General features: G+C 31.6%; 1 protein-coding gene across 1 annotated transcript in view; it reads left to right on the top strand.

Annotated features, from left to right (window-relative positions):
• Nucleotides 1-206, top strand: part of LOC149379355 (ethylene-responsive transcription factor RAP2-7-like) — a 3588-nt gene extending 3382 nt beyond the window's left edge. Inside the window, exon 9 of the mRNA XM_089603511.1 lies at nt 1-206. This exon is cut by the window's left edge and continues 406 nt beyond it. The gene's annotated coding sequence lies outside the window, so the exon portion shown is untranslated.
• Nucleotides 207-10031: the final 9825 nt, after the last annotated feature.

The following is a 10031-nucleotide window of genomic DNA, read 5'->3' on the forward strand; positions in this document are numbered from 1 at the left end:
TATAAATTTATCATTTTTCTGATCCACAGATTTTGCGCAACTGTAATGTAATCTTTCTATCTGATGTTGTATTGTATATATAGGCTTCTTTTCCTTTCATCGTCAGTGAAGTACAGAAATATTAAAGTTCTTTCATCCTTATCCAAGGATCATTTGAGAATATGATTGATTATGAGAAATGAATAGAAATAGATGGATTTTCTTCAGTACTCGTATTATTATTTATTTCCATATTCTTCACCTTTTTTTTTTCCCACTAATGCAAGAATACCGATTATATGTTGACACCTAATATATGTAGACAACTATTAGACAAATAGAATTATTAAAGGAGAAACTAACAAACAGATATACACTTATATATAATTATTATTGGGGTTATTAAGTTATATAGCCAAACGGATATAGTGGATTGAGATATAGCTCACCTTTGATTAATTTTTTGTAAATAGCCAAGTAAACTTATTAACAGATTAATAAAAGCCTTATTTAACACAACCAAACATATATTTTAGGTAGTTAATAGGCTGCCACGTATGCAAGTTGGCTATTTACAACTTATTTACCAAAGGTTGACTAATTTACAATTCATATAGTTTAGGTGGCTTACGTAGTCAATTTTTTGTTATTATTATGATAGATAAATAGACAAATAGACTGGCTGTTGGTTTACTTATGTAGGAACATTAAATTCTTATGATTCAGTTTATTCCTCAAATAGATGAGTACCACGAGTCTTAATAAAACAAAGAAAATAGAAAATTTTAATAATATTATTAGTAATAATAGATGTCTTAAGATATAGATCGTGGGTAAGACAAGAAACTGAGATGGATGTTTGAGTCTGCTAGAAAATATCTAGGCTTTGCCCTATCGAGAAACAGCATGTGTATGTATGGTCAGGGTAATAAATAATTGGTCTGAATCAGCGAGAACGAATTAAATTGTCACGCATTTTTTTTTCTTCTTTCGAATGAGAATTCATAAACACACTCAGCACAAAGGAACGACTAGCCAGCTAGAAAAAGGTTTGATGTTTTTCCATTTCGCCAACACTTTCACGATGGGTCAGCCTCAACCCTTTAAAGGTGTAGAAATACACATTAAAAATGGTGGTTGGGTTTCTAGCTGAATATTTTAGCCGACCATTCTCAAATCATTTTTCTTTTAACGTTATTAGTTAAGATTCATTTCTTTGTACTGCTAAAAATTCTAATAATTGTGATATCGATGGCTTGTCCTTTAGTTCACCTCTCTCGGTGACCACAAGAAGTGCTTTCTAGAATAAAAAAAAATGGTGGCAATGAATTCCAAGCAGACCCCACTGCTACAGATTCTTTTTTTTTTTTTAATTTTTTATTTGACAACTTGTTGTGTGTCTTGTAGCGATATGTAAGAAGTGAAAAACAATTTTGGGTAATTTCTGTAAAAAGAAAAACACACTTCCATATTCTCGATCGTCCTACAAGTCCAACTACAGACATATCGTTTTAAACAAACCGATATTGAACTCCAATTGTCGTTGGGTCTCTTATTTGGGCTTTGAAACTAACGAATAATGAACATATATATACCTGAATATTTGAAAGAATGAAAGAGACCTTGTTGGCCCGGCATTTTAACCAACAGGTCCCATGTAACGATGAAGATATTGTCAATAAACGACGATGATGTTCATCATGTTTTAACGGAGAAAAATAGTTTCAACTTTCATTATCGTCAAGCAGGCCCGGTCCGACATATATCGGGAACTTATGCCAATTTAAAATTGGGACTTTATAAAAAAAAAAAAAAAAAAAAAAAAAAAAAAGCTCTATAACTAACTAACCAATAACAAATTTGAGCTTTGTTAAATAGTCAAAATTTTATTAATGCTGCACATAAATTACGTAGGCTCAAATATCCAAAATACTCTCCAGGAAGCATTTCATAATTAAAATAAAAAAAAATGAGTGATCAAATGAGTTGACCATAGCCACGTTTAATTCCCCATCTCTCTCTCTCTCTCTCTCTCTCTCTCATAAGACCATATTAACGCAATCACATGAATACCTTACACAGATCCTTGACGTCAAGAACACCATTGACGAGCCGAACTACAAATTTGGTAGTACCGTTAATATATGTAAATTTTAGTGCATCGTATTTAATTTCAGTAAATAACTTATATTATGTGTAAAATTAACAAAAATAAACATATGACAATTTTTGAAAAAAGAGATCTCAATGTCAACGTATCATCAATTCGAATTTTAAACTCAAAAATACCTATTCAAAGACCAATTTCCTGAAATTCAACAATCATCAAATCAATACACAGATATGAAAACTTAGAATCTTCATCCAATTCAATTTCATATTTTTAGAATCAAAACAACAACATCAATGAAATTACCTAACGTGGTTAAAATAGTTGTTCAAGTTGTAGATTGAACAACTTAATGTTTTAAGAAGATTAATCAAGATGATAAACAAAAAACAGTAAAGTTGGTAACCATGTTCGGTATAAACAACTTACTCAGGAGAACTGATATGTCCGGGTGAAAACAATCCATTATAATCAATCAATCAAAGTTATATGAATATTAAGTTTGAAAAAGCTCACATTCGCAAACACCTCTCTCCTTGATCATCTTCAATGGATGTGAATCCGAGCTCCGCTAAGATCTAGAGACTCTCTCTCTATGTTTCACCTAATATTCTCCCGAAAATCAATAGCACGTCAATATGCAAAACACGATCTCACTCTCAGTACGGCGGTACACAAGATGTGAGTTGTTCTAAATCTGTTGTTGATGAAAATCTCTGGAATAGAGAGACAAACACAAGAACTATGGCTTCGTGAATATTCCAAACAATTAAGGAACCAGAGAACCATACATAAACTCTAGGTGGAATATCTATATGGGTGGGAACTAGAGAACCAACCGGATTCTCCAAATCCGATATTATTCTACCAAGTAAATTGAGTAACTAATCAAAAGTAATCAGTTACTAATTCCACGTGAGAAAAATTCGCAAGTACCGTGACTAAAGTTGCTTGAACAACTTGTTGACGCTCCGGCTTGAACAACTTATGTTACAATTTGTTTTTCCAAATAAACTATGTCATAAATGTTTCAACAATCAACAAAGGAGACCCTAACTTCATCTTAAAAAATGGACCATCAGAGAAGATATATTTACCTCGATCATGAAGAGTCCAGTGACGACAACAACAAAACCACCAACAACAACAAACCAACTCCGACGACGAAGAGTCTAGCGACGGCAGTGGAGCCAGTCGCAGCTTAAAGATAGATTGCGGCCGCGAAAACTCAACTAAGAAGACTCTCCGCCAATCGGAGATCCTACCCGCCACAACTACGAACACTTTCGCCGTCACAACTACGCCGCTGGCCATGGATCTATCTCCATCAATTGAAGCTCCTCCACCATGCATCTCCGACTCCTCAATCGAACAAGAATTTAAATTTGAAATATGAATTGTAGAGAGAGAGGAGATTTAGTTTATAACAAATTAACACGTATCAATTATGTTCTAAAATTATAAAGTCAACGGTATGCATTATTTTTAACAAAATAATTACACATTGGCTATGTATATGCTTCTGAAGGTACGCTATAAACGTTTTTGTTCTGAATTATTTATGCAAGGTTATTTGTGTAAAAGTCATATGGATTAATTTTGTCTCATCATCCTTTGTGGCTATTTTTGAAACGTTTATGAAAGTTTTGATAAATAGCAATCTACACATTTGCGCGGTGGCTTAATTCGTCTAATTTTTTTTACAAAAAACATCAATAATGATATAGCAAATTGATAAGAGAAAAGTATAACCCGACCGTTATTTTTAATAAATATTAAAACAATACATAGGTTCCATAGAATACAAAAGAAAATGTATTATCATCATCTTCATACTCGCTCGCCTCTTCATACCTATGTTGGTTAGTAAATCGTTTTCTTAATAAATTTTTCAGGATCTAATTTTTGAAAGTTAACAAATTCTTCTTCTCTTTTTTTTTCATAACCCGAAATATATTTGGTAGTGGTCATAATTTTTCTATGCTCTAAAAAGAAAATAAACAAAATAAGGTAAAATATAAAAATAAAATATTATACATCAAACTTAAATCTTACCTTACAACTATTAGCTCATGAAAATAAATTTTTTTCAAAACTTGCCTTCAAGATTATTAAAGCATGAATGAGATGAAAAACATTAAAAAATTATCATTGTATAATATGGCTAAGATTATGGATGATACCAAAACCCCAATTGGCATGTGTGAATGATGGTTAAAAATATTGAAATCCTAATTTGGGCTTATTCATTTCAAGTCTATTGATTAGTAACGGAAATAACAAAAAACAAATTTGACCTATTTGGTTGTCCTAATATTTCGTTGGATTAATACAAAAATTTGGGTTTCCTTTTACCAAAATTTGAGGCTTAAATTGGGGCCTAATTTTTTTCCAAAATAAATAGGCCTTAAGCGATAGCTTACTTGGCTTCCTATATGGGCTGGTGATGGTCGATTGTACCGTCCCTCATTCTCGTGACTTCAAATTAGATCCTCATCATCACGCGAAAAATAATATATCCTCTAGGGATCAATGGGCATATTCCGTTAGTTTAATCAAACCTCTCCCCAAGATTCATACTCATCATTTCGACCTCTCGTGCGTCTATATTGGGGTTTGACCCAGGCCCTCCGCTTGCCGCTTAATTTCAAGAATGAAAACTACAATCTAACGAGAATATGTGAAAATATAATCTAAGTTAACAATAAACTTCATAAGGAAATCTACCAATTAACAATAAACTGTATAAGGAGTTTTACCCAAATTTTGGGAGTTTTCCCTGTACAATCAACTAAGTATATGCCAAACAAATATTTAAACGCAAAATAATTACCAAATACCAGGTGACTAAGCCTTAGTAGCTAGACACAACAATCTTAAACTCAAATGAAAAGTTTACATAGGCCCTTCATGGGTGGGAGTCGTCCAAGATCTATTTTTGTTTTGGTAGATAACCGTTGTATAAAACAGTAGAGTGGTACTTCAAACTGCTCATGTTTGATAAATTGTTGAGGCAATATTAGAAGCGAATAGTCACTTTTAAATATATGTAATGTATTTAGAAGCAAATTAGTCGCTTCTTACGTCTTAAAAAAAAACGAGGCATATATTTTTTTGAATCTCAGTTAAGTACAAGAAACGAGAAATATCTTTAGATCGATTCAAATTAGAAGCAACTTGCCGTTTGTAAAGTTTGACTGCTTCTAAGTGCCTCTGGAATCTTCTAACTATACAAAAGGACTAGTTTGCATGGATGCTTTTAGCAAGCATAGTGTACCTTATCCCATAAGCAATCAAAATACACTAATGCTACCTTTTTTTAGAAAAAAAATGGTCTAGCAAATAGAATATAGGATCACTAAGTAATTACCCAGATGGTCTCCAAAACACCTTATCACAAAACATAAGCAATCAAGATACACTAATGCTACCCTTCATGTTTGCATCAAGTACAACTAAAGGCTACTTAAACTATTTAAGCCTTAAACTGTTATTAAGAAGAAGAAAAAAAATTGAATGTAAAATTCTCTTTTAAAACTTGAGAACGCAAGAGGTAAAAAATATATAAACTTCTAACCACCAATTAAGTTGTTCAGTGACCATTGGTAAGTTGCATTGGCATAATTCATCCTATTGGTGCGGACTTAGGTGGTTATTGGGCAGTTGATGATGATGGTACCTGGGGAGCAGAGCAGGTGCGGATTCTTCTTTTGGTCTTTCTAAAGAAGGAATTGTGGTGTTTGTAGTGGTACTTCTTTCTTCAAATCTTCTCATATTTTTTCATTTTTCTCTTTAACGGGTTCTCATTTTTAAAATAATTTATTCCTTTCTCTTCTCTATTTTATGTTTAGATGACTCTAACGTCTTGGTCGATCCATCATCTTCACTATTCTCTTCTTCAGATGGGACCTTATTGGGAACAATAAATAAATTATTTTGATTACTTAGGGGATTTTCCAACATCCATTTGAGAGGATAATCGAACCTATTTATTGTCATTTGATGGCAATCCTTTCCCATAGTATATCATTATCAAGTTTGATAATGGTTTTACATGGTTCGTTATATTTTGATAATGGTTTGATTAAATAAGTTTTCCTTATCATTACTATTGAGTTAGAAAGCTATTTCAAACCATAGTATAAAAAAATTCGTAATGTCCTTAAGTTGCATGTAGTAACTAGATTAGATCTTTCCATCTGAATTATGTAGTTTATGTAAAACGCTTAAAATGGTCAGTGATGAATCTATGGATAGCTAGATATGAAATCATATATATGGAACATCGGATATAGGTCTAAGTGAGAGAAAAGTATGTGTCAATAGTCCATACATGACCTAGACAGACTTTAATAAGATGCATTGTTGAAGTTCATATGATCAATTGTAGTCTAAGAATTTAAGGTAAGATTATCAAAGTCTTTGATTAATTAGCTCTTACTCAATCATGACTCAAATACTTATGTTTGAGAACTTGCGTTGTGATCACTTCGAAATGAGATTTACAAAAACTAAATCTAGTAGAAAAAGACTTCATGTTCACTCACCTAAGGGTTGATTATAGATTTGATAAACTGTCGATACTTTCATACTAAAGATCAACAAAAGAATCTTTCGGTGGAAAATCAATGGAACTTGACGTTAAGATGTGACTTGAAGTGCATAATAATAAAATACAGTCTTCTCGTTTTTGCTGGTTTTGTTTTCTGAGATTTAAACTTTGGGATAAAGATGAAGTAAATAAGGAACATGAGAGAGAGAAGATAAGAAGTCAATTTTTTTTAAGAGATTTGTAAACAAGTAGCCTGTTTTTAGGGTGGAAGTTAAAATTTTAGCCAAACTTTATTTTAAATAATAGCCAACATTAATGTGAGATCCCAATAATACCCTTTTCCTTCATATTCAACTCTGATACCTCCGAACCTTTCTTCATCGATCCCTGCTGCTACAAAACTCTCCCCGAAGCTATCCTTCGATGACCCATGCCTTTGCCGATGAAACCAATCTCCCAATCCTCTTCTCAAAGCTCCGAATCCGAGTCGAAACCCTAGCCGAATAGCTCGCGATCAAGATATGGCTCGGAAACTCCGCCGAAAATCAATCGGCGTTCGTCCTCTCGCCAAACTCCGTCGAGATTCCAATCCTATACTTTGCGCTTCTCTCACTCGGAATCTCGATCTCTCGTCAGATCGAGCTTTCGAAACCGATCATCACGATGACACAGATTTCCTGATTATTGACAGTTATTTGTTCTAGGCGATTTACAAATGCGATTAGGTTTTGATTCAATCATTTTGCCGACGATGTGAAGCGCGATCCGGAGGAGAGCGAAGACACGGAGAAGAACTTCTCGGAATACGGAGACGACGTCACCAAGTCTGTCGCGTAGGATTCAATCTCCGACGATTGGAGCGACGCCATTTCCGGGAGGAGAGGAGAAGTCTGGTACGTTTGACTGTGCGCTAGATATATTTGATGGTGGTTTGGATGCGGCGAATCACTGGACTACACTTTTGGTCGTTTGTTGCACGTGATCTGGCTTTCTAGGCAATTTTTTTTTCCATTGTCATTTAGATGATAATAATTTATCTATTATTGAAAAATACCAAGAGATATTATCTTATATTATAATTTTTATTTGCAAGCATTATAATTTGTTGATTATTATTATGGATTGACATTCGTAATTTGGCATTTTCATAATTCGGTATCAAGATACCAATGAAATAATTTACTAATATATATATATATATATATATATATATATATATATATATATATTGTTCTTGTTACGGTTAATAAGATTTATTAAGATTGTTCTTGTTACGATAAATAAGATTTATCATTGTTCTTGTTACGATTAATAAGATTTACTGTTATTTTTGTTACGGTTAATAAGATTTACTGTTGTTTTTGTCACGGTTAATAAGATTTACTGTTATTCTTGTGACGATTAATAAGATTTACTGTTGTTCTTATTACGATTAATAAGATTTACTGTTGTTCTTGTTACAGTTAATAAGATTTACCGTTTTTCTTATTACGGTTAATAAAATTTACTGGTGTTCGTGTTACCGTTAATAAGATTTACTATTAAATATTCATGTTACTGTTAACAAGATTTACTATTTTTCGTGTTACCATTAATATTATTTACTCTGACAGTTAATAATATTGGAATAATGGAGTGTTATTATAACAAATTGCTTACTTTCCTAAATATATTAATAAATCAAATAATTAGCAAAATAGCCAACTCAAACGTTGAGAATTGCTAAATAGCCAAGGTTTCGTAAATAGTAGGTAAATAGCCAGCAGATTTTAATTACACATCTAAGTTTACTAAAATGCCCAAATTTCTTCCCGCCCAATCGATTATTTACATGTATTTACTGCAGAATATGTAAAGTCCAAAAATTGTTATATCTAATAAGGAAAGAATGTATACTCGGATTCAATAAATGAGAAATAAATAACGTCTAATATATAAGGAAACAAAATAACAATAAAACACCCACGTAAATTTCAATTGCTACATATAACGAAACGAAATTAAACCCCAAATTATGTTCACACTTAATTTAGGGAATTCTGAAACAAATAACGAGATTATTTACATGTATTTAGGAGATTATTTACATGTATTTACTGCAGAATATGTAAAGTCCAAAAATTGTTATATCTAATAAGGAAATAATGTATACTCGGATTCAATAAATAAGAAATAAATAACGTCTAATATATAAGAAAACAAAATAACAATAAAACACCCACGTAAATTTCAATTGCTGCATATAAGGAAACGAAATTAAACCCCAAATTATGTTCACACTTAATTTAGGGAATTCTGAAACAATTCAAAATTCAATTTATGGGAATCCTGAACAATTCAAAATTCTAATAATTTCCAGATTCAAATCTAAAAGGACAATCTCCGTAATTAAAAAATAATCTGATTGATCCACGTCATTCAAATGGCTATTTATCTATTATTTACAAAACCTTGGCTATTTAGCAATTCTCAACGTTTGAGTTGGCTATTTTGCTAAATTACCCTTAATAAATTGGCTATAATTTTAACGTGAAAAAGCTGTTTGGGTTAAATACTTAACCCACTCTTTTTAAAAAAAAATATTTAATTAATGTTCTTTGATTTGTGGTGTGCGTATGTCAGAATACATCATTATTAATAATAATAAATTGAATACATCATTATTTGTTTTATACAACATTATTTATCAGAATACCATCTCATTAATAATAAATATTGAATACATTATTATTTGTTTTATACAAATAAAAAAGAGAAATAGAAAGTCAAGTAAAATGAGCAACTAAAAGAAAAACGAACATACTGAATTGTACCAGTTGTGCCACAATTTTTTTTTTTAGGGAGGGTTTTATAACTAGCCAATGATATAAGATCGAATATTTACAAATATAGGGGGCTGGATAAATATAAGTATCTATTTCTAGAACCACACAAACACACCCCAGAAATAATTAAATGTGGGCATTGCGCCCGCCGGGATTCGATCCCGCGTCCTCCCCTTGGGAGGAGAGTGATGTTACCACTTGGCCCAAGCAAGCTGGGTAGTTGTGCCACAATTTGTACTACTGCTGAATTGGCTTTTTTTTTTTTAGTAAGTTAGTATTACCAACTTTTAAGATTTAATACTAAAAAATATTAACAAACAAAAAAATTTAAATTATTAGTTTTAGATATATATTTGCAGGATAGTTTTTTATTATCTCGATAAATTAATAATAATTTAGATGTATATATTATATGATTAAGCAATTATTCTTGTTATTGAGCTATGTTTTCAAATTTAATTTATATCTAAATTATTTTAGTAAATTCTTGTTATATTAGTTAAAATTTAATATATATATAAATATATATATATATATATAATTATATCTATACTTAACATACTAC

Source organism: Urtica dioica, chromosome 12 (genome assembly GCF_054948205.1).
Source record: "Urtica dioica subsp. dioica isolate 48M chromosome 12, U.dioica_male_clone48M_v1_H2, whole genome shotgun sequence".
In the NCBI taxonomy this organism is placed as follows: domain Eukaryota; kingdom Viridiplantae; phylum Streptophyta; class Magnoliopsida; order Rosales; family Urticaceae; genus Urtica; species Urtica dioica.